Source organism: Chinchilla lanigera, unplaced genomic scaffold (assembly GCF_000276665.1).
Source record: "Chinchilla lanigera isolate Chin_1 unplaced genomic scaffold, ChiLan1.0 scaffold00102, whole genome shotgun sequence".
Classification (NCBI taxonomy): Eukaryota; Metazoa; Chordata; class Mammalia; order Rodentia; family Chinchillidae; genus Chinchilla; species Chinchilla lanigera.
The window spans coordinates 5,153,800-5,164,660 of record NW_004955503.1 but is presented as its reverse complement, the minus strand read 5'-3'; the positions used below and the strand labels follow the sequence as shown (position 1 = coordinate 5,164,660).

General features: G+C 36.6%; 1 pseudogene; it reads right to left on the bottom strand.

Moving 5' to 3' along the window:
- Positions 1-1,988: 1,988 nt before the first annotated feature.
- Positions 1,989-10,861, bottom strand: part of LOC106146911 — a 10,979-nt pseudogene continuing 2,106 nt past the window's right edge.

The following is a 10,861-nucleotide window of genomic DNA, read 5'->3' as shown; positions in this document are numbered from 1 at the left end:
TCTGACAAAATAAAAACCTGCAATCTGGCCCATGGATTTAACAGATGAAAACACCATCATCCTATTGGCATAAATTGTGCTTAAATTGAAGTACAAATCCTGTCTTGTTCTTTCATGAACACTGATTACAAGTTGTATCAGTCAGTGATAACTAGCGAAATATTTATTGCAAGATATGCATATGTTTTATATAGAATTTACAAGGTAGGCACACAGTACACACATAGTAAAGATTGGAAGAGTGCCAAATTGCTGTGTATGTGCTGGAGATCCAAAGGATCCAGTTGAAGACCTAATGCACATTGTAATGTCTCCTGCAAGTCTATCAGGAGCCTATAGAGTCTGCAATGTAATGCTGATGGGTCTGTGCTGGAAAAGTGCTGTGTGCATTGGAAACCAGGAGATGACATTCAATTTGAAGACAAAGACTGTAGCTCCTCCTAGGGAAGAATACTGAGCCTTTCTTCTTAATTTCCAATGCATGCCATCCAGATGACAAGCCTAGCGTTTGTGCCACTTATATCCAGGAGCGGTCTTCTGTCTTCAATAAATCCATTCAGCCACACCTAGAACTATGCTGACCCAATTTAGTTGTGCATTTCTTACTCAAGATGACACAATTAGTTAATTATCACAATCTAGTCCTTGTCAGCTTAACAATCAGACATATTTCTTTAAAACATACTTACTCTCCAGATGCATGGACCAATTCATAATCATGCCTAAACTTTTAGAACTATCAAGTGTAGAAACAGAAATGCACTAATTCCCACCCGAGGATAGAAGGCAAGGGTTTTTTGGGTGATGCTTATTTGTAATGATTCATAACTTGAATCTTGCATTATAGGTTTAACAATAATTAAAAACCAATATTGTCTATCAACGTTTTACATAGGAAGTATATGGGAAGAGAACTATTATAATTCTTATTTCTGCATCTGAACATGGGGTCAGAGCTGTTATTTAGAATTACTTACTTCTACTACCCATTCTGTGTACCCTTGACCTTTATCAAATGCCTTAGTAGGTCTAGGATTTTTCCTGTGGAAGTGAACCATACCATCATTTCTGGAGGATCTGGCACATTTGTCATCTTGCCTGGATTGGACTGTTGTAATTTCCCATTGACCTTAATAACAGGGAATGGTAATACTTGGAAGCATCCTAAGGATCTCCTGCACTTCAGGTATATTCTTCTTTCCTCCATTATGGAATAATAGTCGCATTTTCCCTTCATAGTGTGGGTTAGTCACCCCTGCCAACAATGTGACATCCCTTTTTTACCTTGTTTACTCAGAGATAGGATAAGACAAAAATGACCAAGGGGAAGCCTTAGTTTCTAGTTCAGTGAAATTATTGTTGTGCTTTCCTGATTCTGGGACTAAGACTCCTAGGAAGTAGAGGATAAGGTTGTGGGAACAGAAAGCCAACACTTTGCTAGTGGGTCGCTAAGCGTAATGCTCAGTGTTACAATTTCCATTTTCATCTCATCATTCCTGGACCTGTGAATCCTGGCTATGTGAGATATTACACCATACAGTGGATGCTGATTCAAAGCCTATACAGCCTTTCAAGAACCTTTTCCCTGCCAGGAAAACTCTTACCATATCGCTGGTGCTGTGAATTCATCTTCAGAAGACCATTCTAACTTTATATCAATTCAGCTGATTGTAGATGGTGAGGAACTTGGTGTACAGGTGAATTCCATGAGCATGATCCCATTTTCTCTCTTCTATGGCTGTTAAATGTGTTCTTTGGGCAGAAACAATGGAGAATAGAATTTTGTGGGGGTGCATAAGGTATTCTGTAGGTCCATCAATGGTAGTTTTGGGGGAAACATTACATGCAAGGAAATAAATATCTATGCCAGAAATGACAAAGCATTGTCCTTTCTATTATGGCACACATCAAATATATTCAACCTGTCACCAAAACACATGCTGAACAGCCTGGAGAATGGTGCCACATCAAGGACTCAGTGTATTTCTCTATGGTTGACATATTAGGCATTCAGCAGTGGCTGGAGCCACATCAGCCTTAGAGGAGTGGGAGCCCATGTGGTAAACCGATGCATATCCTCCATCCCTGCCACCATGGTCACTCTGCTCATGAGCTCTTTGGGCAATGAGAAAGGTGGCTGGAGGTAGAGGTTGAGTGCTATCTATAGGACGGGTCATCCTATTCACCTGATCATTAACATCCTCTTCTACTAAGGTCTCTTTTGGGACACAAATATTTTTACATTCCTTTCCAAGAAGGAAATATCAATCCATAGTCTCTTCCTCAATAATCTTTGTCACCAATTTTCCCATCATGTTCTTTCCAAGTTTCTGACCATCCCATCAGAACATTATCTGCAGCCCATGAATGAGTATACAGTTACACATCTGGTCATTTTTTCCAGACAAAATGTACTACCAGGTGTATTGCCAAAATATCTGCCCACCGTGAAAATGTATTTTCACCACTGTTTGTTAGGGATGTCCTGTAAGTTGTTATAATGCTGCAACTGTCCACATGTGGGTGGTGCTTTTATAATGTGCAGATGCATGTGTAAATCATGCCCTAGCCTTCTCTTCTTTTGACAGTTGTTCATAAGGTACACTGTAAGAGTCCATAGGTTCATACTGGGAGACACAAAGCAATATAGCAGGAGTAGGAGCCATGGGCATCTGGGCAAATTGTTTACGCAACTTATTTATTCCCTCTTGGACTGCTGTGGGTCAATCATGTATATACTAATTCCATTTAATCATACACTCCCTCTGTGTATGTCCAAATTTATAACTCAGTGGATCAGATAATACCCATGAAAGTCAATTCAGATTACCTGCTGGATCATATGGTTCTAGTGGCAGAACAACCAGTAGAGCAGAATGGACATATTGCAAAGCCTTTTCTTGTACTTGGCCCCTCTCAAAATGAGGAGCTTACCAAATCACTCAGTAAATGGGCTGGATTAAAGCACATATCTGAGGAATGTTTGGCCTTCAAAATCCAAATAGGGGTTATAGGGGAGTGGAGACACAACAGCTTATCTTTTACCTTAGAAGGGATACCTCTACATACTCCACACCACTGAACTCGTAGAAATTTCATTAAGGTAGAAAGATCTTGAATTTTACTTGGAAATATTTCCCATCTTCTGGTTCACAAATACTTTACTAACAAATCCAGTGTTGTTTTTACCTCACACTCACTTATTGTAGTCACTATAATATCATCAATGTAATGCACCGGTATGTGTGGGAGAGAAAGGTGATCAGAGTGCCTGTGAACTAAGTTGTAACATAGGGGTGGAGCATTAATATAACCCTAAGGTAGGACAGTAAATGTGTATTGCTGGCCTTGCCAGCTGAAAGCACATTGTTTCTGACTGGCCTTAAGGATAGGTATGGAGAAGAATCATTTGCCAAATCAGTAGATGCATACCGATTACCAGGAGATGTGTTGATATGCTCAAGAAAGAAATGCATATCTTGTACAGAAACTTCAATTGGAGTCACCACTTGATTAAGTTTATAGTACTCTGCCAACATTCTTGAAGACTTGGCTGTTTTGGTACAGGCCAAATGACAGCATTAAATGGAGATTTGGTGGGAACCACAACTACTGCATCCTTCCACTCCTTGATAGTGGCTCTAATCTTTGGAATATTTTTTGTTTTACTATTTTACCCAGCAAATGCAACTCTAATGACTTCCATTTTACCCTTCCAAACATAATAACACTTATATTATAGGTTAAGTATCCACCTTGAGGATTCTGCCAAGTAATAATTATATCTATCCCAATCACGCATTCTGAAACAGGGGCAGTGATTACAGGATGGATTTGAGGACATACTGCACTCTCAGGTTCTCTGAGTCAAGACTTTAGTAAAACTCCATTGCTCACCTGACCTCATTAGGCCTCTACTCTTAGTGGAGGAGACAATAATGTTTTGGATTCCCTGGATTCAGCATTACTTCAAAACCAGTGTCCAAGTAGTCCCAGATTTCTAATCATTTCACTTCCCCCAATGTACAGTTACTCTGGTATCCCATTGTGGAAGGATGGGAGAACAGTTGAACAAATAAATTTTTGATGTTGCACCAAAGTGGACCTGGTCTCCTCTTCATTCAGCAATGTGGGGATCTGTCAACAAACTCAAATCCGGGAACTGGTTGAGTGGGACAAAGTTCTTTGTTACTATAATTTGAAGTAGGTTTCTTATGATTTGCCCTTAAAATTTTCTGAATATATATATATAAAACTTTGTTGGCTTCCTGTCCAATTTCACCTTTGGAACATCATGGCCAATCAGCTAACACTGAAGTTCTACAAGTGTCATATTATTCTTAACATCATTTCCTTGTACTCTCCACTGCTGCAAGTGCATGCACTTTGCCTTTGGCAATTAAATACTAGCACTTTAACCCTGCCATTCTGAGATCAAATTAAACTCATTTCCCTTAAGCTTCCCAATCAAATAACTGTGGTACCCATTATAATCTCTAGCATACAGAGAAGAGCGAATACAGGCACTTCAGAAATGGCAGTGCTCCCATCACAAATGTTCCTCAAGATTTTAGTGAAGTGTACATTTTGTGGATCATTGTAGTGTGGAAGATTAGATTTAGCTTAAATATCCATTCCAGAATTCCCATTACCCTGAGACTTTGAATCCCCTCATTAACATTAAACCACGTAATATGAGACGTCTCTCACTTATTAATGTTGAGCCATCATTTGATCCATACTTCTGCCAACCAGATATTTGACTATTGACTCCTTATTTATACTCTATGAGGTGCAGCATTAAATTCAGAATACCTGCTTAATTGACCCATATCAACAAACAACCTAATCTGGGTGCATTTTTGCCACCATTTTCTCACACCCATAAAACCCATTCTCATATTTTCTTATCAAGCCTCATCTAGTAAGAGATAGAAAAGTCAAGAAATTATTCGGTAGAATAGTGGACCTTCTCATTTGTCATACTATGTACCCCACGCTTAAGAGCCTTCGGAGATTTGAATTCATTTATAGGCCTAGATGCAAATGTGGGTGGTGAAGGTCGGTGCTGAGTATCAGCATTATCCTGCTTGGTCAACACAGGATTAGTTTCCTTTAGTAACCTGGGAGACAAACAGCACAGGGGGTTAGGATGGGTTTGCCTCTCCTACTGTAGCTGGGAATAACTTTTTCTCTGGCAAAATTATTTCATTAGAATCTAGGTGCTCAACATCCTTAGCCCTATACTGATCCTTTCAAACATTTCTATCTCAATTTATGGTGTTCTAATTTTTTATCAGCTCCCTCACGTTTCCTTCAGATAATCTTTGAGGCTCAGCTTTACATTTATGCCATATTTCAGCTAGTCAAATATGATAACCTTTTGTGCTGGTTTCTCCAATCTTAGCCCTGTGGCTAAAGGAGAGGAGATTCTCTTTCAAGACACACTTAGAAACTTTTAGATAACTTATGTGTGTCTGGAGCTAAGAATTTGAATCTTTGAGTACCTTATTTTCTTCTATTAATTTGTCATCACAGTTAGAAGACATTATATGTCCTATGCAAGTTTTGCGGTCATTATTTTATTTCAATAGTTTGTCCAGAGATGCTAAGAAGAAGCTGCCAACATCAATAGAATTTCCAATTTGGCAAAAATATTGAAAAATATCATATATGGATTGCAAAATTTCTCACATATCACAAGTTTAGGATAATTAAATGGGTCTACACTATTATTTTAAACAGTTCACAACAAAGATTATCAGTATTTTTCACAATATCAGGAGAAACTGTGAAATATTTATCTTTTATCAAATTAGAGTGCCAACTCCAGGAAGCACTACAGCCATTAAAGAATTTCTTCTTATGTTTCTACTTTATGTTTCTCTAGAGCCACTCCCAGTACCAAAATCTGTATTATTCACTGCATAGTGGAGAAATAAATTTAATACAAGATATACAAATATACAAAGATTTACAAGTTAGGGTTAAAGTGGCTGCCCACAGCGTGAGGATTGGAAGAGTGCAAAAGTGATATCTATGCACTGGAGATCCAAAACAGTTGGAGACGTGGAGCTCAAGTATTTTTCCATGTCAGTCAGTATAAGTCAGCTGAAGAGTCTTCAATGAAAATTGAAACATCTGCAGTAGAAGGCTGAAGAATATGTGGGGGAAGGTTGAAAGTGTCTGATCTAGAAGCCAGGAGGTGATGTCCAAGGTGGAGGTGGAGACTGGAGCTCTCTTATGAAACAGAACTGAGCCTTCCTTCTTTATTGCACTTTTATTGCATTTACAAGCCTTTCAGTGGTCGCACTCACACCAAGATTTGTGTTTGTATCTTCAGTAGATCCCTTCAGCCATACCCAGAACTATGCTGATCCAATGTAGTATATTTTGCTTTATTTTTTACTCAAGTTGACACAATCAAGTAACTATCACACAAGTCAAAACTCCCTGCATTCATTCTGTCTTACATGATTCATTAAGAGCAGGACTTCAAACTTATTTTTAGTATGTTTTCTTTTATTAATTTTACAACATCATTCCTACCTGTGGTGTTGTATTTTGGGGTTTGCAAGTAAGTTTTCTAATGTATTCGGATTTTAAACAATTATTGAATTCTAAAACGATAAAGATTTCCTTATCAAATGAGATAAAGGAGAAGTATGACATGAGATGAAGAGAAATGTTCTCTGGAGTGAGATCAAGTTAAATCCTGTATCTGAATCCTGGCATTTGACCTCAATTGGTATTTATTATGCACATTTTCTTTAAGATTGGTCTTCCCTTGCTCAGCTCATATTCTTTATTGCTAAAAGTTGGACAATAAAGTGATGTGCTAATTTCATAGTGTCTGAACTGGCAATGCAAAACAGAATTTTAACATATATATTTTCTTTCTTGAGAAGATAAGCAATTTCTCCAAACTTCGTCCTCATAAGCATGTAACCAAACATCTCTGTCTCTTCAGCACAGATGAAAGGATGGAATATGCAGATACTGTCACCAGGAGCCTTAGAGCCCCGTTTCCTTTGCAGAACAAAAAGGACAATGACCTGAAGATGGCTGAAAGTGATAAAGCAGGTGTAAATATCTGCATTTTCTTTCTGGGGCCCCCATCACTCTGTTGTTTACTATAAAAAAGAAAAAAACACTTTCCCACTTGTTAAAGGAGACTGTGATTTGAAAAAAATGTGCCCTGCCATCTCCTCAGAACTAACCTTGAATAAATCCTTCTTTCCTTTTTTTAACCAAAATGTATGACCTTCTTTGATTTATTCAGTCATGAGCAAAGGAACCTAAGTGTATAAATTAAGTGCCTTGTTACAGTTTTGTCATAGCCAGCCAGGTATTCCCTGATCCTGAGAGGCATGCATCCCAGCAGGGATTTGGGAAGAGTGACTGACTGCTCCTAGCTAGCTGAACCCATGGTCAGGACTTCTGGGACATTTAAGCAGCTGCCAAGGGTATATTTGCAACCAAGAATCACCCTTATCTTCTGTTCATGGCTTCAGCTACCTATAAATGCTTTGGTTGTTAAAGATAAAAGGACTCATTAGAGAAATGATGGGCTCTGCCTATTTTGCTGCTGGAAAGTGTACTCCAGGCATGTACTGTCTCCACTATTTGAATCTTCTCTTAGGTAATTCATCAGTGACATTTGAATGAACAGTTCATTGCTTGTGCCCATTTTGCACCCACCGCAGATGATTTTGTGACATTGCCTGATCAACAGTGCAGTTTGGGATAAGGCAACAGCCTTTATCTTTTGTGGTCACTTGAATACATCGCAGGTCATTTTGGTGCACAGACGAGTATGAGAAGAGATTCAGAGGTAGAAATGATTCACAGGCATTTGTTCAGTTGGTTTATGGGACTCACTTATTTTGGCTTGATTTTGTTTGATTTTTTTTTATCTTCTTCTTAAAGCCATCTTTACTGGAGGATAGACAAAAGAATTTCAGTTCCTTCAAGAATTATCTAAGACATCTGAGACTTCAAGCCATTCTGAGGCTTCTGCATAAACAAATGCAACATTCCGGCTTCTTGAATCACTTGGTGAAAAAGTTTGAATTAAGAAATTTTAAAAGGAGTGAATTTGTGGAGATGTTTGTGGAACTCCGCTGTGATTTTCTCAGCAATAAAAGACCTTGTGCTATTTTGTAGCCCCCTAAAAAAGTTCTAGTTACATTTTTAAAAAAAAACAAAAACAATATTTTTAGCCAACATGGCCTGTATAACTGAAAGTGAACTCTTATTTCATGAAACTGTCCTTAAGAAAATTATTTGCAGTACTTTTGGCCGGGAAAACATCCATATGGGGTCTCCTTGCCATTTTCTTGATTAGTGGCAAGTAATAGGGAGAAATTTTTGTGTCATTTCCCGTGAAGTTTCTTGGCTAATGCTAGTAAGTTGATTATTGATGATTTTCTCTCATTTTGGCAAACAATCCCTCCTTTATTCTTAAGCAATTGTATTTCAAAATATTTGTCAAATCTTCTGTTTGCTGGAAATTGATTTTTATTTCCTGCCACATCGAAGAGAAAAATTTGAAGACAGATGGCTTGGATTTTGTTTTCTTTGGTGGTATTATAGGTAGCAAATTTAAATAGAAATTGATATCTGTTCAGAGAGGGACTGGAATCTCAAAGAAGTCAGCAGAAAAAATAACAACATCAGAATTGTGGCTGGATTTGGAACTAAAGATAAGACCTCAAAGTAAAGATGCAATGGGTAGATTTACATGCCTCCCTAAGGGATAAACAGCAACTTGGAATTATACTATAATTAGCAATACCTGATCCAGGAAGTCCAGCTAAGCATCAGTCACCCAGATATCTGCACCCATCCCTTCTCAAAAAATGCCTTTTTCTCCAGGTATCCTTGCTACCTGACCCACTTACACACTGGGCCAATATTACCTAAAGAGCTGTATATGAAATCCTATAGGTTTACTATTGTGACTTTGCTGTATAATTTACCCCTGACAAATGGCATTGGAGGCAACCCAATTTTGGAATCCCACATGCCTCTCAGGAACTCTCTCTCTCAATAAATCTTTCCTAGTTTAACTTCTGTGGTTATTTGAAATTCATTCTTCAATTTTCATGGAGAGGAACTCTGTATATATAACATTTAGCTGGTTGGGAGTCATATTTTTCCTATATCGTTTTGGGAGTTGTGTTTCTCATATATAATTTGGGGAGTATAGTTCCTAAACTGGTTTCTTTCTTTCAATACTAGAGAACTTGAGCAATAGAGCAAGGATAAGATATGTAAACTTCTGAACAGCTATATTTATTTTTAAGACAACAAATGTATCTGAAGACCAGGGTAAAATACTTTTAAATTGACGAAGAATTTCTCTGACTGCAAGGTTGAGTGACTCACCCAAATTGTAGGGTCCTTTAGCAAAGTCTGTTCATGTCCTGGAACATTGATGACCTTGGATGGTCAGCTCCAAAATATTGACTCTCCTCTTTGCTTAGATACATATTTTAACCTTGCTTTTCAAGGCTTAGCTGTTTAACATCCAGGTGTTCAGTTATACCCATATATTGAAGTGCAAACAATAGGCTTAACTATAATACTATTGTCTAGATATTGAATAATGTGAATATAAAATATGGTCAGAGAACTCTTATTTCTTTTATAAATTACAATTGTTTTAGATGTCAGTTTTCTGTAGAATGTTAACAATTAACAGTCGTACAGGGGCTGGGGATTTAGCTCAGCAGCATAGTGCTTGCCTGGCAAGCACAAGGTCGTGAGTTCGATTCCTGGTACTGGAAACAAAACAAAACAAAACAAAACAAAAAAGTGGTCATAGAGTTTTATAAGTATTATTTATAATCAAGACAAAATATAATATCTTAATAAAATATTAAATGACAAACTTTTACTTAAACGTGTTAATTTTTTTTACTAAGTATCTTTCAAATACAGTGCACTTGTCTACAAATGTGCTTTATTGATAAATAATGCCCAGGTTTAAATTTTTGAAGTGACCTTTTCTGGACTTTATATCATTTTTGTACAGTTAACTATCATAACAAAATTGTGTAGCAATCATACAAACATGAATCTGAAAAAGTTCATCATAGTAAAATTTTCAGTTTGAAGGTCTTCATTATGATGTGTTTCTCAACTTCTGCATACTGTGTGCTTGGGAAACAGAAAAATGTTTAATATATCATAAGGTTAACAATAATTAGTATCATGGCTATATAGAAATCTTCATATATATTTACTGAGTTTTCACTCTCAAGCCAAATATTACATTGTTTAAATAGGATTGATCAGGTCTAACTACATCAACAATTTTAAATATATCTTTAGAGTTCTTGCTAGTATACAAAACAGTGTTAATGGCCACAGACAGACTTATTATCCAATATACAATTATATTTAATTTATAAAATAAAAAATGCTTGTTTAGTCAAAGCCAATAGATGTAAATCAAGTTTTAAATGACAGCATAAAATTTACAGACATATCAAAAATTTTGATCAAGTCTAAATTTTAGATAAAATGTTTATTGTATTAATAGCACTTATTATTTTGCATTTATTAAACTTTCATACACTGGTTTCCCTTCAGATCATATAAATCTTTTGCCCTTTTTGAACTTTGATGCTTAGTTTTGCTTTTAGATGGATGCATAGCTCTAATCTCAGATATATATATATATATATATATATATATATATATATATAGGGTTTATTTTACACTAAAATAAAATAATAGTTAACAAATGATATCATAATTATTGAAAACATTTCACAAGTCAACATTTAAATAATATTTAACTATTAAAAATCACTTTTTAGTAACCAAAGGTCTAATAATAAAAAACATAACA